The sequence below is a fragment of the Octopus sinensis genome, linkage group LG13 (genome assembly GCF_006345805.1).
Source record: "Octopus sinensis linkage group LG13, ASM634580v1, whole genome shotgun sequence".
NCBI classification, from domain to species: Eukaryota; Metazoa; Mollusca; class Cephalopoda; order Octopoda; family Octopodidae; genus Octopus; species Octopus sinensis.
The window spans coordinates 34,889,122-34,901,894 of record NC_043009.1 but is presented as its reverse complement, the minus strand read 5'-3'; the positions used below and the strand labels follow the sequence as shown (position 1 = coordinate 34,901,894).

Genomic DNA, 12,773 nt, shown 5'->3' with positions numbered 1-12,773 from the left:
ATTTACTTTTGTTATACATAATTTCGTTTATTTATCTTCGAAACTGGCACTTTCTTTCATCGTCCTGGAGTCAGTCAATTGAGCTAAGTGAAAAATATAAAAAATCTTATCAGCAGGCACACATTTTTCTCTCACCAGTTTATGTTACAGACAGACCAACGCACGCACACACACACACACACACACACACAAACATCCATATGTATATAAATATATATGTATGGGTCTACTTGTATGCATATATATATATATATATATATATATATATATATGTGTGTGTGTGTGTGTGTGTAGGATAAGACCGTTGTTTAGAATAACGATCATATCAAGTGGCCTGCATGGAAAATTCCGTGTAGGTAATAATAATAATATAAGTATAATTATAATTAAGGGTACCGAAGAGGCACTGCCATGCCAGAAATAGCAGTCAAAACTGACTCTATAACCACATCATGCATTCATATAGCACAGGGGATAAGATAAATGAACAAAGAAATTAGGAAAAATTGAATGGTTAACTCCATATCGACAATTCTAAATAATGGGAAACCTGTACAAACTTACCAAGGACTATACCTAGAACTGCTTCAAAAAGAAATTTTAAAAACTATAGGATTACCAGTAAAGGTGCACTCAAGAAAACCAACCTTGAGGCTAAGGAAATTATGGAGAAGTATTTCTTAAAGATGAAGACAGAACCACTTGATCCTAAGAAACCTCGTTTTATTTTAAAAGTTCACAAACAAATTTTTTTTAATAACCCCAGCCTTCTTCAAAAAACGTTAACAGTTTTCAATTTGGTTAAGAACTGAATTAGCGACAAAGCTCTGAAGATGCTGCGTGTGAGCAAATTGCTGCCTTAAGAATATTATTCAATTACTTCCGTAGTTGAATGATGTGAGTGTGTGTGTGTGTGTGTTTGCGCGCGCTTGTGTGTACATACTCATAAAGTTAGGACTGTAAGAGATGAGTATATCTATTTAACCACTTAACATCATTAGGGTTGCGGTCGTTTCGCAGTCTTCTTCATGTAGTAATAATTTCAGCGTAGCATAAATTATGGTTACATTAATATGCATGATGCGCATTATACGATCGTATAATCACAAATCAATGCAAATAAGGAAAGCAAGCTCATTAGATGAAGAGGACATTGTGGTGTGTAACTATGATGTTCTGTTGATGTTAAGCTAACTTTCTTTATTTAAATCGATTCATGAATACATGTTTGTATTTGTATAATACGTAGCATGTATTTTAATGTAAAAGTGTAAGCAAAAGCTATTCCACATTAAAATAACCAATTTCAAATTTTGGCACAAGAACAGCAAGTTTAAGAGAAGGTGTAAGGTGATTACATCGACCCCCTAAAGAATGAGAGGCAAAGTCGACCTCGGCGGAATTTGAACTCAGAATGTGAAAATGGACGAAATACCGCTAAGCATTTTTCTCGGCATGCAAACGATTTTGCCAGCTTGCCAACTTAATCCACATTGAAATTATAAATATATTCACCTGTCATACCTCCTGACTTGCTATAGTTTATATACTGCACATGAAATACTTTCATGGATCTGATCTTCTGGATTTCAGCTGCAGGGACATTCTTCATTACACTCCTTTGTATTTGATTAGTATAAAGGTCATTTAGCCGAGTCCGTTAGAGGAGCTTTCTGTGATAGTCATACGATTTTATGAATCCATATTTTATACTATAAATTCTTCTAAATGATATTTGAATTTACTTGTCATACATGGGGAATAACCTTAGACGTGTATTTTACGTGCATTTATCGGTACCTGTTGGATATAGTTAACCAAATTGGCTTAAAACTGAGTGCTTTATTAATATCTGCCTGGATTTCTTTAATCCCTTTTTTTCTAGTTATAAGTATATATGTTATATTGTATTGTATTGGCATCCTTTCTGTCTCAGGAGACAATGGAGTTGCGCATTTTTTTTTTTGTGTAGTCTAGTCCGGCTTTTATATTTCATGTCCTGATACATTTCCTGCTGTGGCTGTGTTGTCCTATCCTGGACAAACACTCCCTCTGGCAGGTACCGCAAATGTAGCGAAGACTGTTCCTGGCTGGTTGTAGTGCCATAGTCTCTTGTTTACGTCTCTTCCATTCTTTCCATTTCTCCTCTCTCTCTCTCTGTCACTCTTGTATATATATGTTATATATATATATATATATATATATATATATATATATATATATATATATATATATATATATAAACAAGGGTACAAAATAGTACCATCATTGCTAGTAAAAAATCTACTCAAAAAGCACTAACACAATGAGTTGAAGAGAGCGAGGAAGCGAGAAAGCACTTCACCGTGGTGAGACAAACTCACAAATGAAGTAACAGATATATACATATCACGTGATTTCGAACACTTATCAATTTAATCTTTGTCCTCGTCAGTGGATCTTACTGTGCCTATGGTTAAAGAGTTACTCGTCACGTCAAACTCGTGAGAAAACCGTTGAACAGCGTGCGCTAATTCAAATCAGTAGAAGTGTATAGGAAAAATAAAATAATTCGTTTTGCAACCAACTTGCACGTGCAAGTGCTACCAGTCGAAAGCTCCGCATACCGGAAACCAGCAAGTGTATGGGGTCATCAGGAATCAGGAGAGAATGCGCGCCGTTTCGGAGCCTATCTCTCGATGCCGTCAGTGTGCACCGGCCCCCTCATTGATATGAGGCCCTGCTTGCTAGATCAACTGGTTATCAAATAATGCTCAATATTCATCTAGCTATCGCTCATCGTATCTTTTTAACCAAATCCAGTGTGATTTGGATATTTTTTTATTTACATTACGATGAGTTAGGACTAACAATAACAACAGTCGCCTCACACAAATCCTCTACATCCGGCTCCGATTAGGAAATGCTCCGCTTTTCAGCCTGCGTCTTCATATTCCTCGAGGAGGTTTACATAACGGGCAACCTTTCGAGCCCGAGCGGCGTCCATGTTATCTTCATGAGGAAACGTTAACTCGACTAAATTCACAACTTTCTTTCACACCACATTAAAATATATTAAATATATTACAATATAGGTGACCCGTTAGCAATTCAAAACTAAAGGCAAATTAATGAAACAAGGATATAAAATAGTATTAGCATTGCTAGAAATATGAGTCAAAAACGACAGTAAGATCTACTGACGAGAACTAAGATAAAATTTATCAGAGTTCGAAATCACATGATATGGATATATCTGTTACTTAATTTGTGAGATTGTATCACCACGGTAAGGTACTTTCTCGCCGCCTCTCTTTCGTCAACTCATTGAGTTAGTGCTTTTTATGGCTTTTTGGGTCGTTTTTACTCTTATTTCTAGCAATGCTGGAATTATTTTGTACTCTTGTTTGTTAATTTGTGTTTAGGTTTGCATTTCTAACAGTCTTCCTATATTATTATATATTTGATATATTATTTTATGTGTGTGTGTGTGTGTGTGTCTGTGTGTGAAGGCGCGTAGACTAATGGTTAGATTGTTGGACTCACGATCGCTAGTTGGTGGGTTCTATTCCCTGACTGGGCAGCACGTTGTGTTTTCTTGAGCAAGGCACTTCATTTCACATTGCTATACCCACCCCCTTCGATCAGAGAAGATTGTTGGCCTGCACACGTAGCCAGCGGGGTGGCTTCGTTTGAAGGCTAAATCAGTGAAAAAGCGCATTGTGACCAGCGGCCAGCGGTGTCTAACAGCATCTGGACGGTCGCATGATCACGTGATATATATATATATACATACATATACATACATATATATATATATATTATATATATATATATATATATATATATATATATATATATATATATATATATATATATAGGGACAGGCGTGGGTGTGGGGTAAGAAGCTTGCTTTCCGACCGCATTGATCTGGGTTCAGTCCCGCTGCGTGGCACCTTGGGCAAGTGTCTTCTACTACAGCCTCCCAACCTATCCCTCCTTCCTTCTCTCTCTAGATACCTCTCTCTTTTTACTCCCATACACTTCTACATACCTCAGTACTGTCCTTCCACCGCTAACCCTCCTTCATTATTTGATTTCCTCCTTCAACCTAAACCATCGAGCACTAACCACTGCCGCTTTGACTGCCAACCCACTCTGTCCACCTCCTTCTATCTTTTCTCATGCCTTTCTACATACCTTAGTAATCTCCCTCCACCACCAAACTTTTCTCTTCGAATTCCCTCTTAGCCATCCTATAAACATCTATGAATTAGACCCTTTCCCTCCCTCTATAATTGTCCTTCCCTTTCTCACTGTCTCAAATTCCCATAGTTCTATAGATAATATCTCTTAGTTTTGACATATATTCACAAGCCCAACAAAAACTGAATAGCCTTCAATTATTACCTACACTACCCCTTCCTCTTATCTTCCAACTCTTCACCTCCAATACTACCTTTCTCAATTCCGATTCTTAACCTCTCTCCATCTTCCTGAACTGACTTGCTTATTTCTTTCACCCTTCCATGCCTCAACACTCCTGCAACGAACCTCCCACTTCCTCTCTACAAAACTGCTTGCTCTCCACATTTAAACATTCCACCTTTAAACTGCTCTGCATCATCATCTGAAATGTAAGGTTTTTCTCTACACTGATGACGGAGGCTCGATTTATCCAATGTTTATTTGCTTCCCTTATTTGGTGCATATTTTACATATTTTGGTGAACTACATCTAGAAACATTATGATGGATCTCCGAGCTGTTGGACTTATGACACCTTGCCTCTTCCCTTTTAATCCCCTCTGCCGTTTGTACTTTGTGTAAGTTTGTTTTATTAGGCTGTGTGGTAAGTAGCTTGCTAACCAACCACATGGTTCCGGGTTCAGTCCCACTGCGTGGCATCTTGGGCAAGTGTCTTCTGCTATAGCCCCGGGCCAACCAATGCCTTGTGGGTGGATTTGGTAGACGGAAACTGAAAGAAGCCTGTCGTATATATGTATATATATGTATATGTATGTGTGTGTGTTTGTCCCCCTAGCATTGCTTGACAACCAATGCTGGTGTGTTTACGTCCCCGTCACTTAGCGGTTTGGCAAAAGAGACCAATAGAATAAGTACTGGGCTTACAAAGAATAAGTCCTGGGGTCGATTTGCTCGACTAAAGGCGGTGCTCCAGCATGGCCGCAGTCAAATGACTGAAACAAGTAAAAGAGTAAATATCTGTATATTTATACTTAAATAATCTTCGTCGCTACAATCTAAATTTGTTTCTAACAAACGTTATTGTACATCTAGAAGTAGATAATATGATGCATCTTTCTGTTTTTAAAATTGTAGTCTATTATTTGGTTGCAGTTTTGACTGGACAGAAATGGAATTGATTTCATTTGTCTCGGAGGGCCTCCGAAAGATAACGCTACAGCTCGTCTCTATGACTATGCTGCAATAAATAATATTGTTTATACACTTCTTCACAAATAATTACTCTTCAGCAAATGTAAAATGTCAGTCAACTTGTAGCGTGGGGTACATTCAGTAAACTTCGGATCACATTCGAGTTCCTTCTCTAAGTAAATTCGTGACTGCGTACTTTTAGCAAGCAAGCAAATTTATTACATATATATGATGGATAGCATCGATATCTTTTGCTAAGTTGATGTTAGTTTGATGAGGTGGACTCACGAATCTAATAGCAATTAAAATCCGATAGTAAGCACAAACATTCTATTTTGACAGAGAAAATTTGGCAAACACCAAATACTTGTGTCTGTAGTTGTTTGCGAAGGCGTTTTCTGAAAAATATATGGACGGAAACATCACAGTTGGATGCAAATGATAGTATAAAGAGGTATCAGGGCAGAAGGAAGACATGGTAAATATGACGATATAGACAAGGCTGGTCAGATAATGGGATTATTGCGTTATTTGTCCTGGGTATGCTTTTTTTTTAAATGTTACTATCTATACGTTTGCTACACTTAGATGAAGAATTTCTTCCAAATAACTCTCTTTGATTAGTTTATCATCCGAAATATTAAATAACTTTCACTAAAAAGATTTATGAAGCTTTCTCAAGTTCTAGTTCAATTTATTGACATCTTCTCTCCCCTACTTCCTTTCTCTTTCTTACTTTCTCTCTCTCTCTCTCTCTCTCTCTCTCTCTCTCTCTCTTCTCTCTCTTTCTCTCTCCCTTCTATATCACACCTCCTTTTTTATTTCTCTCTTTTTAATTTTCTTACCTATTTTATATCTTCCCGGTGTTTTGTTGCTTATTGATTAGTGTGTTCTATTATATATTGTGTCCTATAGTTGTAATGTATGTTCTATAGCTATATATTGTGTCCTATAGATATATGGTGTGTTCTATAGTTATACCAGGGTCGGCTGAAAAGTTCATAAGCTGAACGAGTTACTCTTATGGAATGTGACCATATGAGGTTAATCTTCCAACATTGTCCCCTTTGCGGTCCATACACTTTTTCCTTCAATGTTGCAGTACTTGGATCCCATTGATGAAAAAAGCTTTCATCCTGTTGGTCAAAATAATTACCAACAACAGATATGACGTCCTCATCACTGCGATAACGGTTGTCTGCCATGTTTTTCATGTTGAGGAGCAGATGACGCTCAGATGAGGGCCAAATCAGAATAGAGAGGGTGCTCAACCAGTTCAAAACACAGTCACGCGCAACAGCCATTGAATCCAAGGAATTGTGTGCTGAAACTTTCTCCTAATCAAACAAGACCCCTTTCATCAGTTTTTCTGGGCGTTTGGATTTTTCACTTTGCAAAAGCTGGAGCATTATCCCCTATTATAGCAACTATGTCAGCATGACTGTCCTTGGAGGTTGAATTATTTTTCTATTGGTACTTGATAACATCACGATACCAAATTTTATCGATCCCAAATTTTTTCGATTCTCAAGAGAATTGCTACTAGTTAATTTTGAAGTCTTCTTTACTTAGAAAGAACCAATATAGTTATGAATAAGAAAAGTTGAAATTAATGCATTCAAGATTTCACAGCTCTAGTATTACCCCTTCATAGCCAGTCTGTAAACTTATCAGCCCACCCTCGCATACTGAGTACTATAGTTGTGATGTGTTGTATACTTACATGACGTCTTGTATACTATCAAATTATGACCTTTGTCATAATCAAACCCCACAAACCTTGTCAGTACTCAATTGGAAGGTGAGTTATAACTGGGATAATGTGAGAATAATGCGGTAAATGTTCAGTTTTAACTGCAAAAACTTTAGTTAAGTAGGTGAAGGCAGTAGGATGCTTCGAAATCATAAGACATTGCTTTAGTTTCTACTACGCGACACCACCTTCGGCATGTGTATTCTTAGTGGAACTCGGGATGACCAATATTTTGGGGTGGAACTTAGTTAACGGAAACTATGCAAAAGTCAGCAATGTGTGTGTGGGTATGTATGTGTGTATACATATGCACACACACATATGTATATATATGTGTATATATATATTTATATATGTATATATATATATATATATATATATATATATATATATATATATATATATATATATACTACATACACACATACGCACACACATATACATATTAGCAACAGTGTCTAAACGAGAAACAATAATTTTGAAGATGTATGGCCGCCATCCAAGAATTGAAACCAAGTAAAAGGAAAGTAAAAGAATACTAAATTATGACATTTTGGCCTAACGAAGTTTCTGTCTCATTACCAACTAATCAGTGTTACTAAAATTAGGTTGCTGGACAACTGAAGTAACAACGGAGTTAGATCAGTTTCACTGACCTCTGTTGGTACATTATGTTAACCCATCTTGGACGCATTTCCAGATTGACTAGATCACTGCTGCCAACATCTCTCTATAGATATATTCTGTAGTTCAACAAAGCAAAGAAGCTAGAGCCACCTCTACGTATTCTACCGAAGTCAGTCATTGAGTTAAAATCTTTATTTAGTATCTCGTAATATGCTTTTCTCCGCTGCATTAGCTATGTTCGACCTCTAATTAACAGTTAATTTTCATATAGTTGACATCTCATTAATTAACCTCAGACCTTCATCTGTTATTATTCTTCTAATTTATATTTCCAATAGTTAAGAGAACATGGCAATGTTCTAATTTAGTGTCCTATATAGATAATTATAACAACAGTTACCATTATCTATGTAGGATACTGATACAGATATCAATTTCTAGCAAGCCAAATGACCATGCAGGCCTGTACGCACGTCTCAATGATGAACGAAATGGGAGATTGAGAGGAAGGGCAATCTAGATAAAAAAAGTCTAACACCCTAGTCTTGCATTCTTTTGCTATTATTCATTCGACTTTGACCCATACTTTTAGCACAGTTTTAGAACAAAGACAATTATAGCTACTCCGTTATAAATTTTATTCTTTCAAAATTGTGACCACGGTCGAACATTCCTAACAAAGTATCTCCACAGTTCACGATTTTCCGTTACTCATGGCAACTGCGTAGCCGTATTTCGTCTGTCGTTACGTTGTGAGTTCAAATTCCGCCGAGGTCGACTTTGCCTTTCATCCTTTCGGGATCGATAAATTAAGTACCAGTTACGCACTGGGGCCGATGTAATCGACTTAATACCTATGTCTGTCCTTGTTTGTCCCCTCTGTGTTTAGCCCCTTGTGGGTAATAAAGAAATAGGTATGCATCGTCTGAGAGTTGATCAATGAATGTCTAAATAGGTCTTCCTCTACTGCGCCCCCTGTGATTTGGTTCCCACTATAATACATGAATGTAGCTTTCTTGTTCTTTGATATAGGCCTCATCTTTCTAGCTTGTATTTGAATTATAAGTTAGTTGTTAAGGCCGGTTACTGATGAGAATTCGCCTAGCAGATTATCTTTTTTGCTAAAGAAATTTGAAATCTAGGTATAACCGCAAAAGAATAACAAGGTAAAAGTTTTTATTTTTCATTTCCTTCGAAAGTTGCTATAAAATGTGGTTTTGGTCATTTTGGCTGCTTCTTCTAGCGTGTAAAAATTACCTGTTAAAGGGTATTTTTCTCTTGTGTTTAAATGTACATTATTTTATATTAAGTATATATATATATGTACACATGTGTATATGTATATCTATCTATCTATCTATCTATCTATCTATCTATCTATCTATCTATCTATATATATATATTATATATATATATATATATTATATATATATATATACATATATACACATTTAGGTGTGTTTGTGTATGTGTATGCATATTATATATATATATACACACACACACATACATATATATATATACATACATATATATATACGCGGGCATACATATACATATATACACATGTACATACATATTCATATATACACATGTACATAATATACATATATATATACACGTGTATATATACACTCACACACAAATAGCTATTTGCGTGTGTGTGTATATATATATACACACACAAATAGCTATATGTATATATGTATAAAGTGATTTCTTCGAAATATAATCATAAATCATCGTTTATTATTCTTAAAATGATAACATTCTGGGTTTTCTTCAGGGCTGTGAAGGTTTGTGTGGATGTGTGTTTATAAATAGGTACATAATGCATATACACACAAGGACACCCACACACACATTTATAAATGCATATTTATATATAAGTATACGCACTTGTGTCAATATATTCGTGTAATTTTTTTAGAGGACGTTTCATATCGTGACTAACACGCGCATGTTACATTTATATCTGAAGGTGTTTATAATACGTTTTATATATATCTTATATCATCAACTCCTTTGGAGTGTGTAGCATACTTAGTTGCCATTGTGTTCGTGACGGGGAAACAAAGACAAAAATATATGGATTGTCAACAACTACCATTATTGATGTCCTCCTCATCATCATCACCATTGTCGTCATCGTCGTCGCCATAATCAACATCATCATACATGATCTGCACGATCAAACATCACTACCTATTTCTTTATTACCCACAAGGGGCTAAACACAGAGGGAACAAACAAGGACAGACATAGGTATTAAGTCGATTACATCGACCCCAGTGCGTAACTGGTACTTATTTAATCGACCCCGAAAGGATGAAAGGCAAAGTCGACTTCGGCGGAATTTGAACTCAGAACGTAGCGGCAGGAGAAATACTACTAAGCATTTCGCCCGGCGTGCTAACGACCCTGCCAGCTCACCGCCTTAACATCACTACCACCATCACTACCATCATCATAGTAATTATCATCCTCACCAGCACCTAACTCAGTACCGGCGATGACTGACATACATGCATACTGTACCCAAGAAAGTACATTTCTAGACGATGTACTTAATTATCCACACTAGGTTACAAAATAATATGAAATTTGTTTTTATTGTTTGGATAGTATACTTTATATTCTTGTCTACTCTAAGCACGAGGCCCAAAATTTTGTGTGAGGTGACCAGTCGATTACATCTACCCAAGTACGTAACTGGTAATTGATTTATCAACCCCGAAAGGATGAAAGACAAAGCCAGCCTCGGCGGAATTTGAACTCAGATGAAATATTGCTAAGCATTTCGCCCGGCGTGCTAACGTTTCTGCCAGTTTGCCGCCTTTGATAGTGTACTTATATTAAGTCAACTTGGTTTTGTCTTGAGTATAATTCTTCATCATTTACGATATCTTTTGTGTATTATGTTCTACCTTCCTCATACATGAAACTTTGAAGCATTTCTAATGGATGCTTCTCCCTCTTTCTCCCTTACTTCTCATCTCTCTCTTTTCTCTGTGTCTCTCTCAGGCTCTCTAAAAAATTGTTTCAGTTATTCCTTCTTCAGAGTTTAGTAATAAGATCTGATGAGGAAAACAGAAGGAAGCGCGAAAGACAAAAGGATTGCGGCTGAAGGTTTAACCACTGGATATGTAGTTCGAATCCTTGCAACAGAGTATGCTCCATCTGTATCTATACAAGTAAACATGTATATACATAGAAACTCTGTAGGTATAGCCAGGTTGGTCTCCAAAAGGAATATAAGTAAAAATATTACAATATGATGAGGTACTACAAAATGTGGAAGGCTGTTTATTCGTTAACTCACAGTTAAACACACATATACACGCACACTCACTGCAAAATTCTACAAATTCGATAGTAAATCCCTGACAGCCTCCATGGAACAAAGCATTATATTATCGAAAAGCAGTTAAGTATATAATGTATTATCCTGTTTACATTTCGCATATTATCTTATGAGCGGTACGAAAAATTGAAATAATTGTAATATTTGTTTTACAAAGAAACTTCATATAGTCAACTACATTATTCCGAGCTCAAGCCTGCTGCGTCGCATGATAACAAATTTCTTTAAAAATTATTTTAGTCTAAAATAACAGATTTTTCACCTATACGGAAACGACGCTTATAAAATTAGAAAACCTTATGAAGTGTAGAATTTTGTACATTACCAAACATTCTTTCTTTCTCCCTTTTTTTTACCATTCGACATATTTCGCTGTCGGTATTAACGATATTGCTATCGCTATTGCAGTGTAACCTCACTTGACCTCGATCTCTAAGGTTTTATAACACATTGGAAGTCAGTCGGACAACAAAACATGCTCACATAGGTGGTACTTTATTTAATGGATCTCGTCAATTAGCTTTGTATTGCTAGCAAGCTTCAAGTATATTTTATAGAAGCAGTTAGCGGAAAACTGACATCGAAAGCTTTGTTAATGGCGCTGGTAGCAAGAGTTGTTCATGAAGTATATTTTTCATGTTTTATTGAAACTAGCAAATATTTTCTGTCAAAAGTATAGCTAGGCAGGGGATTGGCTGTATGGTAAGAAGTTTGCTTTCCAACTACACGATTTCGGGTTCAGTCCAACTATGTGGCACCTTGGTCAAATGTCGCCACGAGGCTATAGTAGCCTAGAGATACATATTATACTAAAGCCCTGAACCGACACAACCTTGTAAGTGAATTTAGTTGACCGAAAACGAAAGTCTACTGTGTGTGTATGTATGTATATATATATATATATATATGTATATATATATATATATATATATATATATATATATATATATATATACATATATATACATATATATATATATATATACATACATATATGATATATATATATAAATACGTATATGTACATATATAAGAATATATATACATATATGAATATATATATATTTATATATATATTTATATATACATATATAAATATATACACACACATTATATATATACGTGTGTGTGTGTGTATGTATGTAAATATACAGAGAGAGATAAGAGAGAGAGAGAGAGAGAGAGAGAGAAAACAAAGTTATTTCATTCACTCATTCTAGGCACAAGGCCCAAAATTTGGGGAGAGGGGCCAGTCGATTAGATCTCCCCAGTACGCAACTAATACTTAATTTGTCAACCCCGAAAGGATGAAAGGTAAAGTCGAATTCAGAATGTAGACAGACGAAATACTGCTAAGCATTTCGCCCTGCGTGCTAACGTTTCTGCCAGCTCGGTGTCTTATACGGGTACAAATAAAGGAAACATAGAAGTTGGAAATGCACTGAGAATACTTAATATAATTTTTATTATTAGATTTAAAGATTTAACCGGTTTCGCAGTTTACGCTGATTTTCAAAAAAATTGTTATACAAAGATGTGGCTTATATCGCAGCTGTTTTGCTTCAAACTAGTGTTTGAAGCTTGCCATATTTTCATAGGGAGTTCATGGTTCAAATTAGTATATGTTTTTGAATAGGGTATGGTCTTAGAA

The 12,773-nt window shown here is 35.9% G+C and overlaps 1 long non-coding RNA gene across 1 annotated transcript in view; it reads right to left on the bottom strand.

Moving 5' to 3' along the window:
* Positions 1-6,543: 6,543 nt before the first annotated feature.
* The window catches only part of LOC118765791, a 21,061-nt gene continuing 14,831 nt past the window's right edge, over positions 6,544-12,773 (bottom strand). Inside the window, exon 3 of the long non-coding RNA XR_005001671.1 lies at positions 6,544-6,553. This is a non-coding gene — a long non-coding RNA (uncharacterized LOC118765791). The remainder of the gene's footprint in view (positions 6,554-12,773) is intronic.